This window comes from Schistocerca serialis, chromosome 9 (genome assembly GCF_023864345.2).
Source record: "Schistocerca serialis cubense isolate TAMUIC-IGC-003099 chromosome 9, iqSchSeri2.2, whole genome shotgun sequence".
In the NCBI taxonomy this organism is placed as follows: domain Eukaryota; kingdom Metazoa; phylum Arthropoda; class Insecta; order Orthoptera; family Acrididae; genus Schistocerca; species Schistocerca serialis.
The window spans coordinates 367,889,112-367,908,654 of record NC_064646.1 but is presented as its reverse complement, the minus strand read 5'-3'; the positions used below and the strand labels follow the sequence as shown (position 1 = coordinate 367,908,654).

General features: G+C 44.3%; 1 pseudogene; it reads right to left on the bottom strand.

Moving 5' to 3' along the window:
• Positions 1-212: 212 nt before the first annotated feature.
• Positions 213-19,543, bottom strand: part of LOC126419618 (60S ribosomal protein L8-like) — a 45,883-nt pseudogene continuing 26,552 nt past the window's right edge.

Below are 19,543 nucleotides of genomic sequence, written 5' to 3'. Positions count from 1 at the left end.
AGCCGAACACCGCAGCTCAGTAGCAATGTCGCATGTCATTTGGTCTCCTCTGTGTAGATGTCTCTGAACCTAAGCATTCAGCAGTTGTTCCTTGAGCAGTATGCTGTCAGAATGTGGAATTCCTAAAGATAGGACTGCAGCGTTATTCTTGGTCACTGTAAAAGTGATACACATTGAACGCCATTTATGTAGATAATTGATTAAAATGTGCACTATATTATAGCACATGTCATTAGATACGCCAGCTGCAAGTAATGGGAATGCACATGTGTCAGAACCAATTTTTGTTGCCATATTTGTTATGTCTTTTCCAACTCGTGACTAAATAAATGTACAAAGTACAAGACCTTTCAGAACATTACAAGAAAATGAAATAGCATTTAAAGTGAATTAACGTGTGTTAGAGTCATAAAAGGGGCGATCAAAAATTTCCAGTTCGCAGGCTGTACAGTCCAGAATCCGTATGCCAGGCGGGTAAAATCACCTTGAGCACTCCGTCTGCAGGCCACAAGTGGCCCATCTGGGCCATCCGACCGCCGTGTCATCCTCAGCTGAGGATGCGGATAGGAGGGGCGTGTGGTCAGCACACTGCTCTCCCGGTCGTTATGATGGTTTTCTTTGACCGGAGCCGCTACTATTCGGTCGAGTAGCTCCTCAGTTGGCATCACGAGGCTGAGTGCACCCCGAAAAATGGCAGCACCTCATGGTGACCCGGATGGTCACCCATCCAAGTGCCAGTCACGCCCGACAGCGCTTTTCGGTGGTCTGACGGGAACTGGTGTATCCACGGAGGCAAGGCCGTTGCCAAAATCACCTTGGGCATTGAGGCAATTATCCCATTGAAGTCACGGGTTGAAGATAACTAAAAAATGGTTCAAATGGCTCTGAGCACTATGTGACTTAACTTCTGAGGTCATCAGTCGCCTAGAACTTAGAACTAATTAAACCTAACTAACCTAAGGACATCCCACACATCCATGCCCGAGGCAAGACTCGAACCTGCGACCGTAGCGGCCCCTCGGCTCCAGACTGTAGCGCCTAGAACCGCGCGGCCACTTCGGCCGGCTGAAGATAACTGTTTGGTAAAACAGCATGTCCTGATGCGTGGAGAAGTTCGTAACTGCCTGCCGTGCATCCTCGTCCAACGTGATCTGTCGAGCCTTCGAGGCCCTTTTTAGGGACTGAATGCCTGATGATAGTATGGGGGAGAGATCAGGGCTATAGGGCGGATGATCGAGTGGCTCCCACTTGAGTTGGTATCCAGGAAAATTGCGACAAGAGGTTATGTTGCTTCATGATGACGTATGTCCCCCTAACACAGAAGTTACGCTACCTCAAGTTGGAGACATTCGAGCACCCTATATACAATCTTGCTCTATCCACAGACGATTAACACGCCTTTGGTCTTTCAAAATAGGCCTTGAAGCATGGACGATTCCTCTCGGAAGAGAATGTGCAGCAAGCAGTTACCGACTTCTTCAGGCAGCAGGACATTGTTTTTTTACCAAACAAGTATCTTCAACTTGAGCCCGCCCGGTTGGCCGTGTGGCCTAACGCACGGCTTTCCGGAGCGGGAAGGAGCACCTGGTCCCTGGCACGAATCCGCCCGGCGGATTTGTGTCAAGTTCGGTGAGCCGGCCAGTCTGTGGATGGTTTTTAGGCGATTTTCCATCTGCCTCGGCGAATGCGGGCTGGTTCCCCTTATTCCGCCTCAGCTACACTATGTCGGCAATTGCTGCGCAAACAAATTCTCCACGTACCCGTACACCACCATTACTCTACCACGCGAACATAGGGGCTACACTCGTCTGGTGTGAGACGTTCCCGGGGGGCGTCCACCGGGGGCCGAATCGCACAATAACCCCGCGTTCGGTGTGGGGAGGCGGAGGGGTGAAGTGGACTGCGGTAGTTGTCGTGGGGTTGTGGACCACTGCGGCTGCGGCGGGGACGGAGCCTCTTCGTCGTTTCTAGGTCCCTGTTTAACATAACATAAAATCTTCAACCTGATGCGTCGCTCAGATGATTGCCTCAACGTTCGAGGCCAGTTTGTCTGATTGACTGTACAGCCTTCGAACGGAAACTTTTTGATCGCCGGCTATACTTTCTCTCGTCGTTGCTGATCAGCCAACCATTTTCACACCTACGATAAGATACCATTTTCGATCTGCTAAAAAACTGGATTCATTGACTACATATTCGGGTTGTTTTATCACCAGAATTGGGTGTGTTGCTGGCAGAGTGCCAGTGGATAGACTATGCGCAGGACAAGTTCCCCAGTACGAAAAATGGAGAAACGGTGGCCTTGCTACAGTCTTCGTATGGCTGGTGGAAAGGGGTTGGAGATAAAGTACACATGCTCCTTCATCAGGATACACACGCATACACACATGCGAGAGTAAGTGCGCACCATGACAAACACATGCACAATTTTAATTTTTTTCTGGGATTGTGGACAATATTAACAGAAACAAATGAAAATTATTCGTAGTTCCTTACTTCTGGCCATAATTTTTGGAAGGCTTCCCTTGGTTAACAGGTAAGTTCCAGAGCTGGAAATCCCTCTCCTAAATACTTTCGCGTCCTAACCACACTCAACTGCAAGTCCGAAAGCGATATCCTCAGTGAAATACAACACTTACCACTGAAAGCACGTTCATTATGAACACAATGTATAGCCAGAACAAAACTGAGCTGTTGGACTGAGAGCTATTTGTACAAACATTGAATAATCCAGAATGCTGCTATTTTATACAAACATCGGATATTCTAAAATACACAAAGATTACAAATATATTTCCAGAACCTTCCGGAAATGGTAAATACTAAAAAACAAACAATTGATGGTGGTCAGGTTTGAGCTAATAATCCACAGCACACTAATCGGCGATACTAATTCCTACTCGTAACTACATGCACCAGCGCTAGCGGCATTGCTCCCTCTCAAAAAGCGATAGAAGTTCTCATTCCAGACGAGTATGGCACCCTACATCTACAGGGTGGCGCACGAAATGTGTTCCCATTTTGTTTTTGAAGATAAACTTTATTGTCAATACAATCTGAAAGGAACATATACTACAATGAAGAGCCGTCCATGGAGATTTGTTCTAACTCAGCACATGCTCAATATGTCCACCATCTCATTTCCTAACTTACTTCAAACGAACACTGAAGTTAGTGATTACCATACGGCACATGTCTTCCGTAATTTCACTGCAAGCTTGAAGAATAAGTCTTCTGAGCTCCATTAAATCACGTGGACATTTCGGGAAAATTTTTTCCTTTAGGTACCCCCAAAGAAAAAAGTCACATGCATTGAGGTCTGGACTATTGGGGAGCCAATTTTGCCCGTCATTCAAGCGACATGGAAACCTGAGTGAAATGACCCGCATGTCGAAACGCTCGTGTAAAAACTCCAACACAGTGTTTGCAGTATGTGGCCTTGCTCCATCTTGCATGAACCACTGCGTGTTGAAGGGCAAGGCAGTAGCAAGAAGCTGTGGAATGAAGCTATTTGCGACGCATGCTCAAATAATGCTCGCTGTTCACAGTTTCTTCAAAGAAAAAGGGTCCAATAAGTCCGTGACTGGAAACTGCTGCCCAAGCTGTAATCCTCGGAGCATAATGCCGTCGTTCATGAAGCACTTGTGGGTTTTCAGTGGCCCAAAAGCGTACATTTTGTTTATTAGCCGCACCGTCTAAATGAAAATGCGCCTTGTCTGAAAACCAAACGTTGTTGAGAGTTTGTTCCCTATCCTCCGCCCACTGAGCAAACAGTAGTCTCTGCTGCTTGTGTTGTTCAGTGAGCTTCTGTGCACAGGTCATCTTGTATGGGTACATATGGAGGTCACTTTTAAGAGTGCGTTGAACGGAGCGTCTGGATATTCCCGGTTGCACTGCTGCCTTTCTACACGATTTCCCGGGACTTCTCTGTACAGCAACTCGTACCGCTTCAATATTCTCCGGCGAACAAACAGGCTTAGGCTGAGGTCGCTTCGCTTCCAATACTGTTCCTTCCTGTACAAGTTTATCGTACAACCTGTGGATGGTCTTCTTGCAAGGGACTCATCGTGTGTTAAACTGTTGTCAAAAACGCCTCTGAGTCACAACAAGGCTTTTCGTTTCATGAAAAAGTAACACAATTACCGATCGTTGCTGTGTCGCCAGTCTTCCATTGTCAGCCATTGCTGCTTACTAGTCTCCTAGCGGCAGTATCGTGAATTACACGTCATTTCGTAACTCATTTGTTTTTCCAAGCTCTGCTGGTACTGCTGTAGAGCTCCCAGCGGGATATCTAATGTGCGTCATAAATAGTGAAAGAAACAATTGGTAACACATTTCGTGCGCCACCCTGTAGATCTTATCAGTTGTCCTAAATATGAAGGCCTGGCGGTTACACATGTTCTGTTGTTACCTTCTCTTCACTATGTTGAAGGTAGTCTGGCTTGTCGAAGTTTCACTATCATCAGGTGGGCCCTCTGTTTCCTTGCCCCCTTGTCACTACTCTTCCCCTGTGAGCTGTAGCAGGACTTCATACGGAGGACATGGAAGACATCTCTGCGAATTTATATTCCTGATAAAGGGTCGTCATCCTCGACGTCATATGTGAGCTCCGACAAGCGGCGAAGGATATGGTACAGCTCGAAGTAGCTCTTTAGTAAATCTTCCGGCAGTCTCACTTTCCAAACAGGCGTAAAAATTCATTGAGAGTCTCATGGGATGTATCTCACTGGCCAGTGCTTTGCGATATAGTGCTCCCGGTCTCTGGGGGTCCAGTGTCCGGAGCCAGCCAGCTGCCTTGCTTCTTCGGCCCTGGTGATGAAGTGTATATCGTAATCGTGCTGACAAGGGAACCTCCCCATCGCACCCCCCTCAGATTTAGTTATAAGTTGGCACAGTGGATAGGCCTTGAAAAACTGAACACAGATCAATCGAAAAAACAGGAAGAAGTTGTGTGGAACTATGAAAAAAAATAAGCAAAATATACAAACTGAGTAGTCCATGCGCAAGATAGGCAACATCAAGTTTGGCGTGAGCTCAGGAGCGCCGTGGTCCCGTGGTTAGCGTGAGCAGCTGTGGAAGGAGAGATCCTTTGTTCAAGTCTTCCCTCGAGTGAAAAGTTTACTTTCTTCATTTTCGCAAAGTTATGATCTGTCCGTTCGTTCATTGACGTCTCTGTTCACTGTGTTTTGCGACCGCACCGCAAAACCGTGCGATTAGTAGACGAAAGGACGTGCCTCTCCAATGGGAACCGAAAACATTTGATCGCAAGGTCATAGGTCAACCGATTCCTCCACAGGAAAACACGTCTGATGTATTCTATACGACACTGGTGACGGCATGTGAGTCACATGACTGTTGTCGACCCACCTAACTTGTACACTTGGCGAATGGGTAAAAAGATTCTTCTACCTTGCCCGATTTAGGTTTTCTTGTGGGTGTGATAATCACTCCCAAAAAAGTGATGAAAACATAAGAGTTTGTCACATAAACTGCAACAAATGAACAGTTTCACAGTCGCACAGTTTTCCCTGTGCTCTGTCAGAACATATGTTTTTAACGTTTTCAAATTTTTCCGTGTGTAGACCGTCAAATCCTGCGTATGTCCAAGCAAATCGTGTGTTTCGATGTTTGTTTAGGTGTAGTGTCCCCATACTACGGCGCAGTTACCTCGCATCGGACGGACTGACGGACAGATAATAATTGTCTGAAAATAAAAAATAAAACTCTTCGCTCGAAGGAAGACTTAAACTAAGAACCTCTCGTTCCGAAGCCACTCACGCTGACCACGGGACCACGGCGCTCCTGAGCTCACATTCTCCTTGATGTTGCCTATCTTGCACATAGACTACTCAGTTTGTATATTTTGCTTATTTTTTTCATAATTCCACACAACTTCTTCCTGTTTTCTCGATTTATCTGTGTTCAGTTTTTCAAGGCCTATCCACTGTGCCAACTTATAACTAAATCTGAGGGGGGGTTCGATGGGGAGGTTCCCTTGTGAGTATCGTCCAGTTAAAGCGGGACCAGTGTATCCATTGTAGGTCTGTAGATAAACTATCGATATGTTTCCCAAATGTATCGATATACATCGGCGATATTATTTTCGCTTTAGTTATTAAGCGGGAGCAATGCCGCGAGCTCTGGTGAATGTAGTCAGGTGTAGGGATTCGCTTCGCCGATTAGTGTGCTGCGGGTCATTAGTTCAAACCGGACCACCATCAATGTCAGTAAACCATAATTTTACTTTCACTGGTGAAGGAGTTGTACTACTTTTTGAGCTTTCATCATGCCCTGTTTTCCTCTTTGATTATTTGAAGCAAGTATAGGTGGCACTAAAGAAGAAGTCTTATTGCGCTGGGAGGGGGCTGTGGATGGAATAACGAGATTTCCGCTGTGAAGAACACAACAGTTGGGTTAAAAAAAATTATAACGCAACCAGTGTGCTACCGCTTTACATCGGCATTCTTCAAAAACAGTTGCTGAAAACGATGGACAAAAATCTAAATGACAAGACTGGCCTTTGCGGTGGGCGGAGGTGTGTGAGGGGAAATACTGACGTAATCGGCGCTCGGCGTTACCAACAGAAATTGCAAAGTTTACCTTCACCACACAATTTTGACACTACAACTGCTACATCGCTGGCATTGGCAGAAATGAAAAAGAGGGAAAGTCGACATGAAGCGTTCCGGACAAATCCGATACGTGACGAAATAGAGCGACAGATTCATCTTACACCTTTTATTGTGTCACTTACATGCTGTCACCATTGTTAGCAAAGTGGTTGTCGCCAAGCGTGAACGTGCGTAGTTTTTCTTTCAATTATTGCTCTCAGGGGATAGGCAAGCTGCTAGATTGTTGACGTACAGAATCTCTAATAATAAATCAATACTGTAATAAACGTCTCTAAAACCGACAAGATATTTACAATATGTAGTCGAAATATTTATACGCATCTACATCGATAGTTCTTCGGTCAATATATCTACTACTTCTCGATATATCAATGGACGACATGAATTTTTAAAAAAAATATAGGTATATCGGATTCCCGATATTTTTTAAAATGTCAACAGTCCTAATGCAGTTTCTCTTCTGCCCTGAGACTGCGGAGCAAAAGAATGCTGCGAACGCTGTAGTTTCTTGTTTCGCTCTGTTGTTGTGAACGTCACGATGGGCGGTATTGTATCCCAGTCTCACTGTTCGACATTAATGTTCACAAAGAGCAAATCTGTCAACGTCTTATTAGAGCGTTCTGTGAGGTCATTCGTCAGTGGGTGGTAGACAGTTGTCTTGCAATGCTGAAGTTACTATGTGAAATTATCTCTACTACCAATCTCACCTGGCAACGGTCTTGCCACAGTGGATACACCATTACCCGTGAGATCACCGAAGTTAAGCGCTGTTGGGCGTGGCCGGCGCTTGGATGGGTGACCATCCAGCCGCCATGCGCTGTTGCCATTTTTCGGGGTGCACTCAGCCTCGTGATGCCAATTGAGGAGCTACTAGACCGAATAGTAGCGGCTTTGGTCAAGAATATCATCTTACGACCGGGAGAGTGGTGTGCTGACCCCTATCCACATCCTGCCCTGAGGATGACACGGCGGTCGGATGGTCCCGGTAGGCCACTCGTGTCCTGAAGATGGAGTTTTTTTTTTTTTACTAATCTCGCCTGGTAAATTTTCCACAGTCAGAGATCATACCACAGGGTACTCCGTGCTTTAAAATGTTGTCTTCTACAAGGAACTTGGCAATTACTGAAGCTTCCTTAGTCGACACAGCTTTAGTGACAGTCTAGTGGACGAGGGTCTTTTTTAAAAAAAAAAATTTCATTCCCCACCCCACGCAGTGGAGTGGGCTGTTCTATATCTGGCCTATTAAAGAATCACAGTTCCTATTCATCCAAATACCACATACGATGATAGTGGGGCAGATTGGGATTCCCAACTAGTAATGAATGGGAAGCACCTACCAATTCCAGCATTTGCCTTACAAGCAAGGGAAACCTCTCAAAAACATTCTACGAGATTGTGGAATTGGAACCATGTTAATTTATTTCTAGGACATCATCCTTCATTGAGACCGTTGAACCAATCAGAAATTAAAATGTTGTGTGTGCATAACGTGGACATATGATGTATATATGTGTGTGTGTGCAAAGTGTACGTACTTTGTATGAGTGTGTACTGTATGTGTTACTGAACAGAGTGGAGAGTGGTCATGTGCAGATGAGGTAGTCACTGCAGAGTATTATCCATCGATTCCAGTTTGTCAACTGCAGGAAGCTCTTTTTATTTATTTATTTATTTATTTATTGTTCCGTGGGACCACATTAAGGAGAAGTCTCCATGGTCATGGAACGAGTCAATACATGAAATTACAACACGATTTTAGAAACAGATAAAATGAAATATAAGAAACATATTCAGTTGTAGGTTGTAGAAACAGATAAAATGAAATATAAGAAACATATTCAGGCGACACGTCGTTAGTTTAAATAAAGAAAATCAAGAATGTAACACTGGAATTTGCTTAATTTTTTAGCTCTTCCAGGAGCTCCTCGACAGAATAGAAGGAGTGAGCCATGAGGAAACTCTTCAGTTTAGACTTAAAAGCGTTTGGGCTACTGCTAAGATTTTTGAGTTCTTGTGGTAGCTTATTGAAAATGGATGCAGCAGAATACTGCACTCCTTTCTGCACAAGAGTCAAGGAAGTGCATTCCACATGCAGATTTGATTTCTGCCTAGTATTAACTGAGTGAAAGCTGCTAACTCTTGGGAATAAGCTAATATTGCTAACAACAAACGACATTAAAGAAGATATATACTGTGAGGGCAATGTCAAAATTCCCAGACTATTGAATAGGGGTCGACAAGAGGTTTTCGAACTTACACCACACATAGCTCTAACAGCCCGTTTTGGAGCCAAAAATACCCTTTTTGAATCAGAAGAATTACCCCAAAAAATAATACCATATGACATAAGCGTATGAAAATATGCGAAGTAGACTACTTTCCGTGTTGAAATGTCACTTATTTCAGATACTGTTCTAATGGTAAATAAAGCGGCATTTAGTTTCTGAACAAGCTCTTGAACATGGGCTTTCCACAACAGCTTACTATCTATCCGTACGCCTAGGAACTTGAACTGTTCCATCTCGCTTATAACATGCCCATTCTGTCTGATTAAAATATCAGTTCTTGTTGAATTGTGAGTTAGAAACTGTAAAAACTGAGTCTTACTGTGATTTAGCATCAAATTATTTTCCACAAGCCACGAACTTATTTCATGAACTACATTATTTGATAATGTTTCAATATTACACACAAGATCCTTCACTACCAAGCTGGTGTCATCAGTAAACAGAAATATTTTTGAATCACCTGTAATACTAGAAGGCATATCATTTATATAAATAAGAAACAGCAGTGGCCCCAGCACCGATCCTTGAGGAAGGATCATAAGGTAGATCAGAGTGAAGAGTTATCGTGTGGAGATTAGATAGTCTCTGCAGACTATTATCCATCGATTACTGTTTGTCAACTGTGGGAACCTCTCCAAGAGGTCGATTTCTATTCGACAGAATGGAGCTGCTGCAGATGTAATTGGTACCAGACGCCCCAGGGGTAACTGTGGTATGAGCTTCCCTCTTCGGCATTCCTTGAAGTACATAATATGAAAGACAACTGAACAATTTAATACCAGAGATGATAAATAGTCTGTATTAAACTGAGTGAATGTCTAAATCCGCAATAGCTGTTCATTGTGTTTTCACTGCATTACGACCGGTTTCATACCCTGGAGGTATGTCTTCAGGTCATGTAAGACTAATACTTCACTATGCGGTTTGAGGCGCCATGTCACGGTTTGCGCGGACCCTCCCTCCGGAGGTTCGAGTCCTCCCTCAGGCATTGGTGTGTATTGTCATTAGCATAAGTTAGTTTAAGCGGTGTGTAAGGCTAGGGACCGATGACCGCAGCAATTTGGTCCCTTAGGAATTTACATACATTTGAACTTTTTGAACTAATACTTCCTGTGCCACAACTCCCAGGGTGCAAAGGTGCTTAAAAACATCTCACTCCTTGGTAAAACTTTCGATGTAACGTGTAGTTCTATTTGACGCCTGGCAATACATAGTAGTATGTTGACGATTCCCAAGGATTGTGTGTCTTTTAATTCTTTATTTCCCCCGCGTGTTTTGACGATAGTTCTGTCCTATCATTGTCATATGCTGTCCAGGCTCGTGTTATGACAGTGTTCAGGAAATGTATTACTGATCAGTCATAGTTTGCATCGGATGCCCATCTGCCGGTTCAAGGTTTACCCAGGAGTGACATGGTTTTATGCGCACTTGCACCTTGGAAGTCGTGACACATGAAGTATTAGTTTTATACGACCTGAAAGTATACCTCCTGGGTATGAAACCATTCGTCATACAGTGAAAACTCAATAAGCAGCTATTGAAAAATTTGGAGAGGCACTCAGTTTATAAAGACTGTTTTACCATCTCTGATTTTAAATTGTCTGGTTGTCCTTCACATTACGTACAAATTTTTTAGCTGTTGTTGTCCGATCTATAAGGTTATTAGTATTCCTTCCAGTGCCTCACATAGTGTCTAACAGACTGGTACAGCTCTGCCCAGTGGTACCTGTATCTGATTTTGTCTAGGCTGGTCATGGTGGTCAGACGTTGGATCATCGTGGGAATACTTCACGATAGCTGCTATAGATGATCTGGGATGGCAAGCAACCATTTTCGTACCAGTGGATCATAGTCCTTTTATACTATACTTCGTTAATTAACTGGACTTCTTCTCTGGTCGGTGTCTCCTCCATCAAGGCTTCTACGATTTTCAGCAGCACTGTATCCTCCCTCTGTTCTGTAGCGGTGACATTTGATGTAGCGATAATTGACGTTTCATCCACATTGCTGAGTTCCAAAACAGGCTTCGTCGAAAGACCGTCGGCATCCTTAGGTTTGTGTCGGCTTTTTTACATCAATGTGAAACTGTAATCCTGAGACCTCAGCAGCCATCTTAGCAGTTGACTTCATGGATTCTTCCAGCTACTCAGCGAGCAAAGTGAATGGTGGTCCATCATAATAGAGAACAGTCTGCCAAATAAGTGCGACTGATGACCCAAACGACTAGACAGCACTCTTTCCCAGCAGTAGTTCGTGCAAGTGTCGTGCCTTGGTACAGAAATCCTTTATGAATCGACAGTAGTGCGACCATGTGCTGAGAAAACCTTTCGCATCAAAAACGTGCCGACGAGTGAGAAAATCTGTGACTGCTCTTATTTTCTCTGGATTGAGACGGAGTCCATCGTCTCTTAAAAGATGCCACAAGATTTTTATTTCTTTGTCAGCAAGGAGGCACTTATTAGGATTTCACAGGAAGCCTACAGTCTGAACACATTTCAGTGCTGTTGTCAGTAGATTAGATGTTCTCCAAATGTCTTTGAAAAAAGGATGATTTCATCCAGTACCAAAGACACATCGTCCATTTAAGATGTCGAAACACGTTTGAGAGGTTCCAAGCCCTCCTTTGCATGTCGCCTCTCATTTTCATCAATTTTATTAATGTTTTATGTCACTGCACATTGGTAACAGGCCAAATAAGGTTATTGTAATGAGAGTTTTATACTGAGAGCTCAAAATACTTTTCACTGTGCGAGGCGAGTGCCGGAGGATGCGGCAAACTGAGTTTCCGGTTGGGGACTGCACTTCTGCGAATGCTGAGAGGGTCATACTTCAAAGGGCTTAAGTATTGGCGGAACGACTGACGTTGTTCGAGTTTCACCTATTGTATGCAGAGCGAAACGACCTGCAAGACATCTGAGTGACGCCACAGTTTGTGTTTATGTGTTTACCGTTCCGGCGCGTCCGGAACGAAGACTGCTGGCACCGACTGACTGCATTGTCCTCATGATTCTGAGAATACTTGTGGACCGTGCCCTGCTCGGCGTGACTGTCTGGCGCCGGATGGCCGGTAGTCTAGGCATGTTTTCGTAGCCAGTCAATCGGCGAGATCAGTGCTCTCAGCTGCATAGCACAGGCATGATTGGTCAACTTAAACTGAGGCTAGTTGACATCATAAAGCCCTGCTCGAAATTGAATGGTCGCTATTGGTGCGAATGACGTTCTGAGACAGTGTGGGGGAGTTTGGAATCAGCACTGAATGCTGATTTGCAGATTTCGAGGATAATAGGGAGTTGAGCAATGTTGGCTTTGCTCTTGCATTGCACGGGCGCAGGGATTCAGGCTCTGATCTTCATCGAAGTTGGACGCTCTTGCGACTTAGTCGCACTTTTTCGGCAGAACTTTGAATTCTGAGACAGCCTTCAAGGCCAGTGGTTGAAACAGAGTTGTTGCACAGCAGAAGTCGGCGCCTACATCATCAGAACGCTGCGTACCGACGACGTGGTGCAGCTTTCAGGCCTGGTACAGTATTTTGCGGCTTCAGCATTGTAGGACCTATCAATTTATACTGAAGTCCTCAACAGCATGTGCACTGACTTTGCTGCAAGTCCACCTTGCCTGTTTCTCCATGTGATCCCATTTGAGTTCTCACTACTAATCGCTATACTGCAATATAGTCAAGAGAGTAATAGTTGATTCATTAGGACCTCCAGTCATTATCATCAATCTATTGAGCCCCTTGTTCTCCAGCCAATTCTTATTCTCATAATAGTTCAGTATACCCTAGTAGTAGAGCTACAGGGTTGTGGCCCCACTCTCCATTGTTGCCATATGTATCCAACATGGCAGTGATGACATAATCCAAGATGGCGGTCTGTAGACTTGGCAACAGTGCATGACATCATCCAAGATAGTGGCCATGACGTCATCCAAGATGGCGGATTTTGGCAGGAAGGTAGGTCAATTGGGCTACCTCCACTAACCTAATCCCCTCTCCCTTCCCCCCTCTGCCAGAAAATGGTGGGAAGTTCAAATTCCATCAGGACCTCCATTAACCTAAGTCATAAGACTTCCACCTCTTCCTAGGGACTGTAAGGAAATCTGAATTTTGGTAGTAAAGAATGGTCACTTGAGCTATCTATACTAACCTATAAAATTGTGAGAAAGGATGGGCAGTTGGGCTATCTCCACTAACCTATATCATCCAACCGCCACCTCTTCCTAGGGACTGGCGGGAAGAGGAGTCGACATGTGCTGTACGTTAGATTTTGCATACACTATTTATTTTAACAATTAGAGGTAGTACCACCATCAAATGTAGTCGCCATGGGGTCCTGAGTCCAACTGACGTAATACACAGTACTGCCACCAGAGGGCACTGTCATCCATTCCATGACGTAATCCAAGATGGTGGGGGAAAGGTGGGAAACAGTGTGTTCGCCATGAGGTCCAGAGTCCAACTGACCTAGTACACAGTACCACCACCAGAGGGCGTTGTCATCCATTCCGTGACGTAATCCAAGATCGCGGCCGTGATGTCAGCTGATGATGCAACTACCGTTATCCAAGATGGTGGATTTTGGCGGGAAGCAGTGTATGCACCCTGAGGTCTGGACCTAGTACACAGTTCTGCCACGAGAGAGTGCTGTCGTTCATTCCATGACATAACCCAAGACGGTAGGGAAAAATGGCGCGAAATAGTAGGGTTGCCATGAGGTGTGGACCTAGTACACAGTACTGTCACCAGAGGGCACTGTTGTCCGTTGCATGACATAACCCAAAATGGCTGCCTGGAGGGGAAAATGACTCAGCCTATGCTGGGCTGATGGGGAGAGGAAGGAGAGTACTTTATTTATTTTTGAACAATTTATTTAGGGATGGGTTGTAGACAGTATATTTATGACACTGATACAAAACACATGCTCTCACATGCTTGGGGTTGTGCCACACAGTGCACAGACCTGTAAACTATTCCTAAATAATGCTCTGCAGACACACAAACAACCCCTAAATTACCGAAATAATTTCAGTACAGATATGCAAACTCCTCCTAAATAATGCACTGATGTGCAAACACGAAATCAATATGTAAACTGTCCAAATAACGCATAGCACAGTCTACAGACCTGCTCGCAAAATAATGCAACAGACACGCAAACAACGTGCACAGCATGGGCACCGCCCACCACCCCCTGTCCACTAGACCGCACAGGAGACTACAGCACACTCTCCCAGAAATATGTGATCACCTAGGCACCAGTGCTGACGCGACCGGATGGGAGCAAAGATCTATTTGCAGATTGCAGACGCTCCAAGGGCGCGCGCGCGTCGACGCCACAGCCGGACGCAAGCCAGCGCGAGCCATCGCTCTCATGCTTCTGCTGCCTACAGTAAGCGGATGAAAGTTGGCTCTATTTTTGGGGTATACAGTTAGAGTTCTTCGAGCGTTATACTGAGATCACATAACTCCAAGGTGGGCTCACGCCAGTCCCATATGCGAGACGCCTCTGGGCAGCATGTGTGTTTACCGTTGCTGATGCAATACCTATGGATACTGACGCCACAGAATAACACAGGGAGCATTGTTCCTAACGATCCTAACTGAACATGGGAGCTGCATCTAGCCGTGAATGCATACCCAGTGTGCCTGACGCATCATGCGAAATGTTTGTCCTGCTATCAATATACGTTGCAGAAACGCTAAATTTTCTCATCGCTAAAATCCTTTTCACGCTCGCGAAAACACCGTTAATCATAAAAGCATTCTTGTTGTTTGGAAAGAGAGCACTCTCTAAGCACAGGTTGGGGGGAAATCAGAACTATTACACAAACAGAAATCGAAGCACTGTCTTACAGAAGAGAAAAATATGGCCAGAATTTTCGCTATCCTACAGCTACAGGTCTGAAGTTGTCCTAGGGCCACAGTAGTGAATGAGTGACGGCATCCCGCAAGAGATGGATGATCTGCTTCAACTTGTCTTTGAACACTTGCTTTCTCAGAACTTTCCATACATACCTTGCCTCCATCTTGAACAAATCAGTTTGTAGACTCTCATATGTCCCAGCACAAAGGATGTCTTGTGAATGAATAGAGCATTATTATTGTATTTTGTACAGATCGCCATATTGCACTGACAATTAAACCCTGTAAAGTGACCTACAGATCGTCAAATATGGAAAGACTCTTACTCAATTACACTGCTCTCTCACTGAGGACAGGGTCTTGAAAATTAGAGCGGGAAACAGATCTCCAACCCAGCAATATATCACCACATACTGTGTCGATGTAGTAAACATACAACTCGTATCCTGCACCATACAAAAAGCAGCCGTTTTACATCATTTGCACATATACCACAAAGACAGACAGCACCGTATACACTCCTCGCAGCACTAGATATTTCCCTGCGAGATCGCCGGACATCCATCCCCTATGGGTGACCAGAGCACCCTCAGCAGACTAAAGTCACTCTCAGAATTGTTCTACAAATTCGGGATCATTCTCCCTAGGGAATGCATCACTGTTTGTGGTCCACACCTGCTTGCTTGTTTGCTTTTCTACACCCATCTACAGGCTCTGGGATTACAAGATGTATTTTCTCATGGTTTGTGATAATATTATACCATTTTCGCGGTATTTCTAGACAACAAGCACACAGCAATATCCTACCGATTGCGTGCACAACATAATCCCGAAGATATAGACTGGAAATTATTTCTCTGCACATCCAAAACTTTAGCTAGGTGGATCGTGCTGTAAACCACTGACTAACTAGAAACTTGTCACGCCTGTGAAGACATTTACGAGAAAATTCGAAAAACAATAGAGAAAACTGATATTTCCACTCGCAAATACCAATGTCAGTGTTGTAGCAGACTCCAAATCATCCATATAATTTACAAGGTCAACTAAGGTCTTTCTCATGTCTAGAGAACCATCAAACGTGTCTTCCACATGCTAGATGCACACACCACAATCGATCATCTCTCAACTAAATAAAGGCGTGAAATGTGCAGAAGCAGTCAACGGAAAAATTTACATGTGAGGGAATAACAGTCCAGTGCAAACACACCTCCATATTCAGTCTTCTCAAATTTCCACGGATCACGAAAGCTATCCAACACACACTAAGTATTAGTTCGCTATTCGCTCGTCTAGAGGACAATACTGTAAGTCATCTACATTCCTACACTCCAACAGGCCTCTCCATTCTGACAGGTCCTACAGTTAACGGGAAACGTGAATCATCCTTGCACAGGTCACCGGCGCTGCACGCCAAGCGCACACAGGTAGAATCGTCATCCTAAGAAATCGGTCACATTTATATTTTATCCCTTTACTTACAACTAAATGTTACAGTCATGGTCTCAGTTGAACGACGTTCAACAATGACTGAAGTATCGGAAATACACGCTGTTGACGGTTGTGGCTCTGGAAACTGAAATATCAGTACCATTCTTATGACTTCACATAGTCCTCCCTTTGCTATCACAGTATTCCACGTCAAATCCCTACTTTTCTTTGCGCATGCCTGAACACAAACACATACTTTGTAAGCCTGATGCTCAAGGCGAACCTATCACGCACCCGCACTACTAAGTATAATACTTTGTCAATAACTGATGGCTGGCGATACGAAATAATATACCGAGCGGGGTGGCGCAGTGGTTAGACACTGGACTCGCATTCGGGAGGACGACGGTTCAATCCCGCGTCCGGCCATCCTGATTTAGGTTTTCCGTGATTTCCCTAAATCGCTCCAGGCAAATCCCGGGATGGTTCCTCTCAAAGGGCACGCCCGACTTCCTTCCCCATCCTTCCCTAATCCGATGAGACCGATGACCGCGCTGTCTGGTCTCCTTCCCCAAACCAACCAACCAACCAACCAACGAAATAATACTGACCGAAAATCAACGATGGGTGGACATGTCTCATAAGTTTTTCTTGCGAGTGCTAGCACCGTGTCTTAGAAAGACGGGTTTAATTGTCTTACAAACCACCAGATGTTAAAAAACCCAACAACTACTGTAAGTTACTGTTACAAGCGGTCTTGGTTCTGCATGTGCACCCAAGTACCCATGTTAAAAGCTATACCAGCTTTATAAATCCACGTATGGCATTACCTACGAATCACATGTTTTTTCCAGACAAATACCGAGACAGTGATCATAGGAGTGTATATTATCAGAGCAGCAATCCAACTACACGCAGCACACGATGCAACTTCGTCATAACATCGATGAATTTTGAAAGTGATTCGGCTAAGGAACGTGGTATGAAACCGCTACTTGCAACCCCCTCACACCGCCACCACTAGATATTTCTGCAGTATTTGTAACGTATTCTGCCTCGATACCATGTCAGGGGTTCTGCAATATATCCACTGGGTTATAGGCGATGACTGATTGAGAAGGATCACAAACAGTAGCAGATGGTGTGCTGATTGAGGTCATAAGAAATGTACACTAGCTTTTCAGATCTCTAGTGTAACGCTATCTGCTAGAAATGATGTCTATGATTTTGAATCAAGTCTATCCATTCAACCACATACATGCGTTGGATCCTATGGAGACGTCCTCTAATGATTACAGTCACTAAAGAGTCATATTACTGGCACTCTCATATCTCGAAACGAGCCACCTTTCTCGATCCTATCTGCTACAGTAAAATTCCATCATGGTTTTAGTTAGCCCATATGCATTTTGCAACTACCCCTCAGACTCTGCGCTACCATCCCTGCAGCTTTGAGCATGTGATTGTTCCAATGTAAGTCAGAACTGAGTAGAAGTCGGAGAAAACTATATCTACCACCTTCTGCAACCCAAGTAGAAATAGGCAAAGATGAGTTACTGCGACAGAACTGTGTTTTGACTGTTCAATGGAAACAAAGCCTGCTCCTGCAACACAAGGTAGTATAAAAGACAGTACGGAAACTGGGGGAAGGACATGGATTCTGCTACTGCATAGTGGTGCTTCTCTAAACTACAAGCAGGTACTACAGATCCACATCCCTCAGGGCCCGTTCACATCTATCACCCGAACATTCTATCATCATTGTTCTGTTCCATCCACCAGAGAAAAATTACGAACTATAAAAGCTCCACTAACTTCATCCGATAGAGAACTCGATAAGATTTTTACTGCATCTCTCTCCTCCCATATATTGAAAACAAGTACCGCATGTGTGCCGGCTTCGAGCACATGTGACGATCCTATTAAATATACAGGTATTGATCAACTGCACAGACCCATTTAAAGTTTCGGCACCTATACTGCAGGACGACCATATCCCACAGGCTATACTGTAAGTCGCAAGAGACGCTCCCTATGACCCTTTGTCGCTATTTGAAACATTGCTTTTTTCTGCTGTAACACACTTTGTTGACTACCATACATTTTGTTTTTCCGCCATGACTTCAAGGTCTTTGTCATGTTCTAAACTGACATTATCACGTTCTGATCCATTGTCTCTTACAGAAAACTAGATGTCACACGGTGTCAATTATGTTGTTACTGCGCCTACCACAACATGCTACACACACACTGGATCGTTTTAAATAAAAGACAGTTACAACATAAGGAAACTGAAAGAGTTTGGCGGCGTTGTGGAAAGGCTCCTAAGGCTACGACGTTCCGCACTTAAAATGAGCTATAATGTTAGATCGATTGCGTTTCCGACCTATCAGTCGTATGGAATGTGGCGCTGTTAATATTCCAATGTAAGAAACATATTTCAAGATCATGATATACATCCTCCTTCCCGGTTTCTTACAATAAACTATTTATCGAACCGTAAAACGAAAAAACTACTTCCTTAAAACATTGACTCTGCGATACGAGCACAATATAGCTTTCCAGAGATATATAGCACCCACTGTTCACATCTGATCACGCTTCAGAAATTATATTAAGCCTACATCAGCGCTATATAAAATTATGGTTAGCAACGGGGAATACCTCTTACAAGGAAACAGATAAACGCATAGCAGCAGCGTCTGACATGTGAAAATTACAAGTCATTCTGCCACTAACTCTGTAAACAGCACATCTGTCAAGTAGATGTACACATAGGGGATTGCAGTGTCTCACAAACACCTACCACTAACTTAGTTATGAAACTGAAGTATCGATTTTACACTTAATATGCGACAGAGGAATGGAGTACATCGAATAAACCATAGTTCTTTTAGAGGAATGTGTCACGTTTCATCACACATGAGATGGAAGTCCTCTGATGCTCGACAGGTTTACTGTTAATGATCGTAAGTAGACAGTGATTTAAAGCACATACAGAATACGTGACTATACGAGTCGAACGCAGGCTATGTCATGGAACTGATGCATTCTGACAGAACAGTGGAAAAATTGACCTGCAGCAACTTTCCCTTCTCTAGAGTGCATCATCAGTCTACCATTAAATCATACCTCATTACAGCTCCATCTCAATCGATCACCCCATCCACTCTCTCTCATCCTTTAACGCAGATGCATGTAAGTTTAGAGGCAGATGGTTCTCTGTCTTCCTGCAAAGCGTCAAATACAGTAGTCAACTCGCGTGTATCACTGGTACCTCAATAGACATACAGTATAACGCTGCCTCAATGGGAAAAAAATGACTGCTTCCC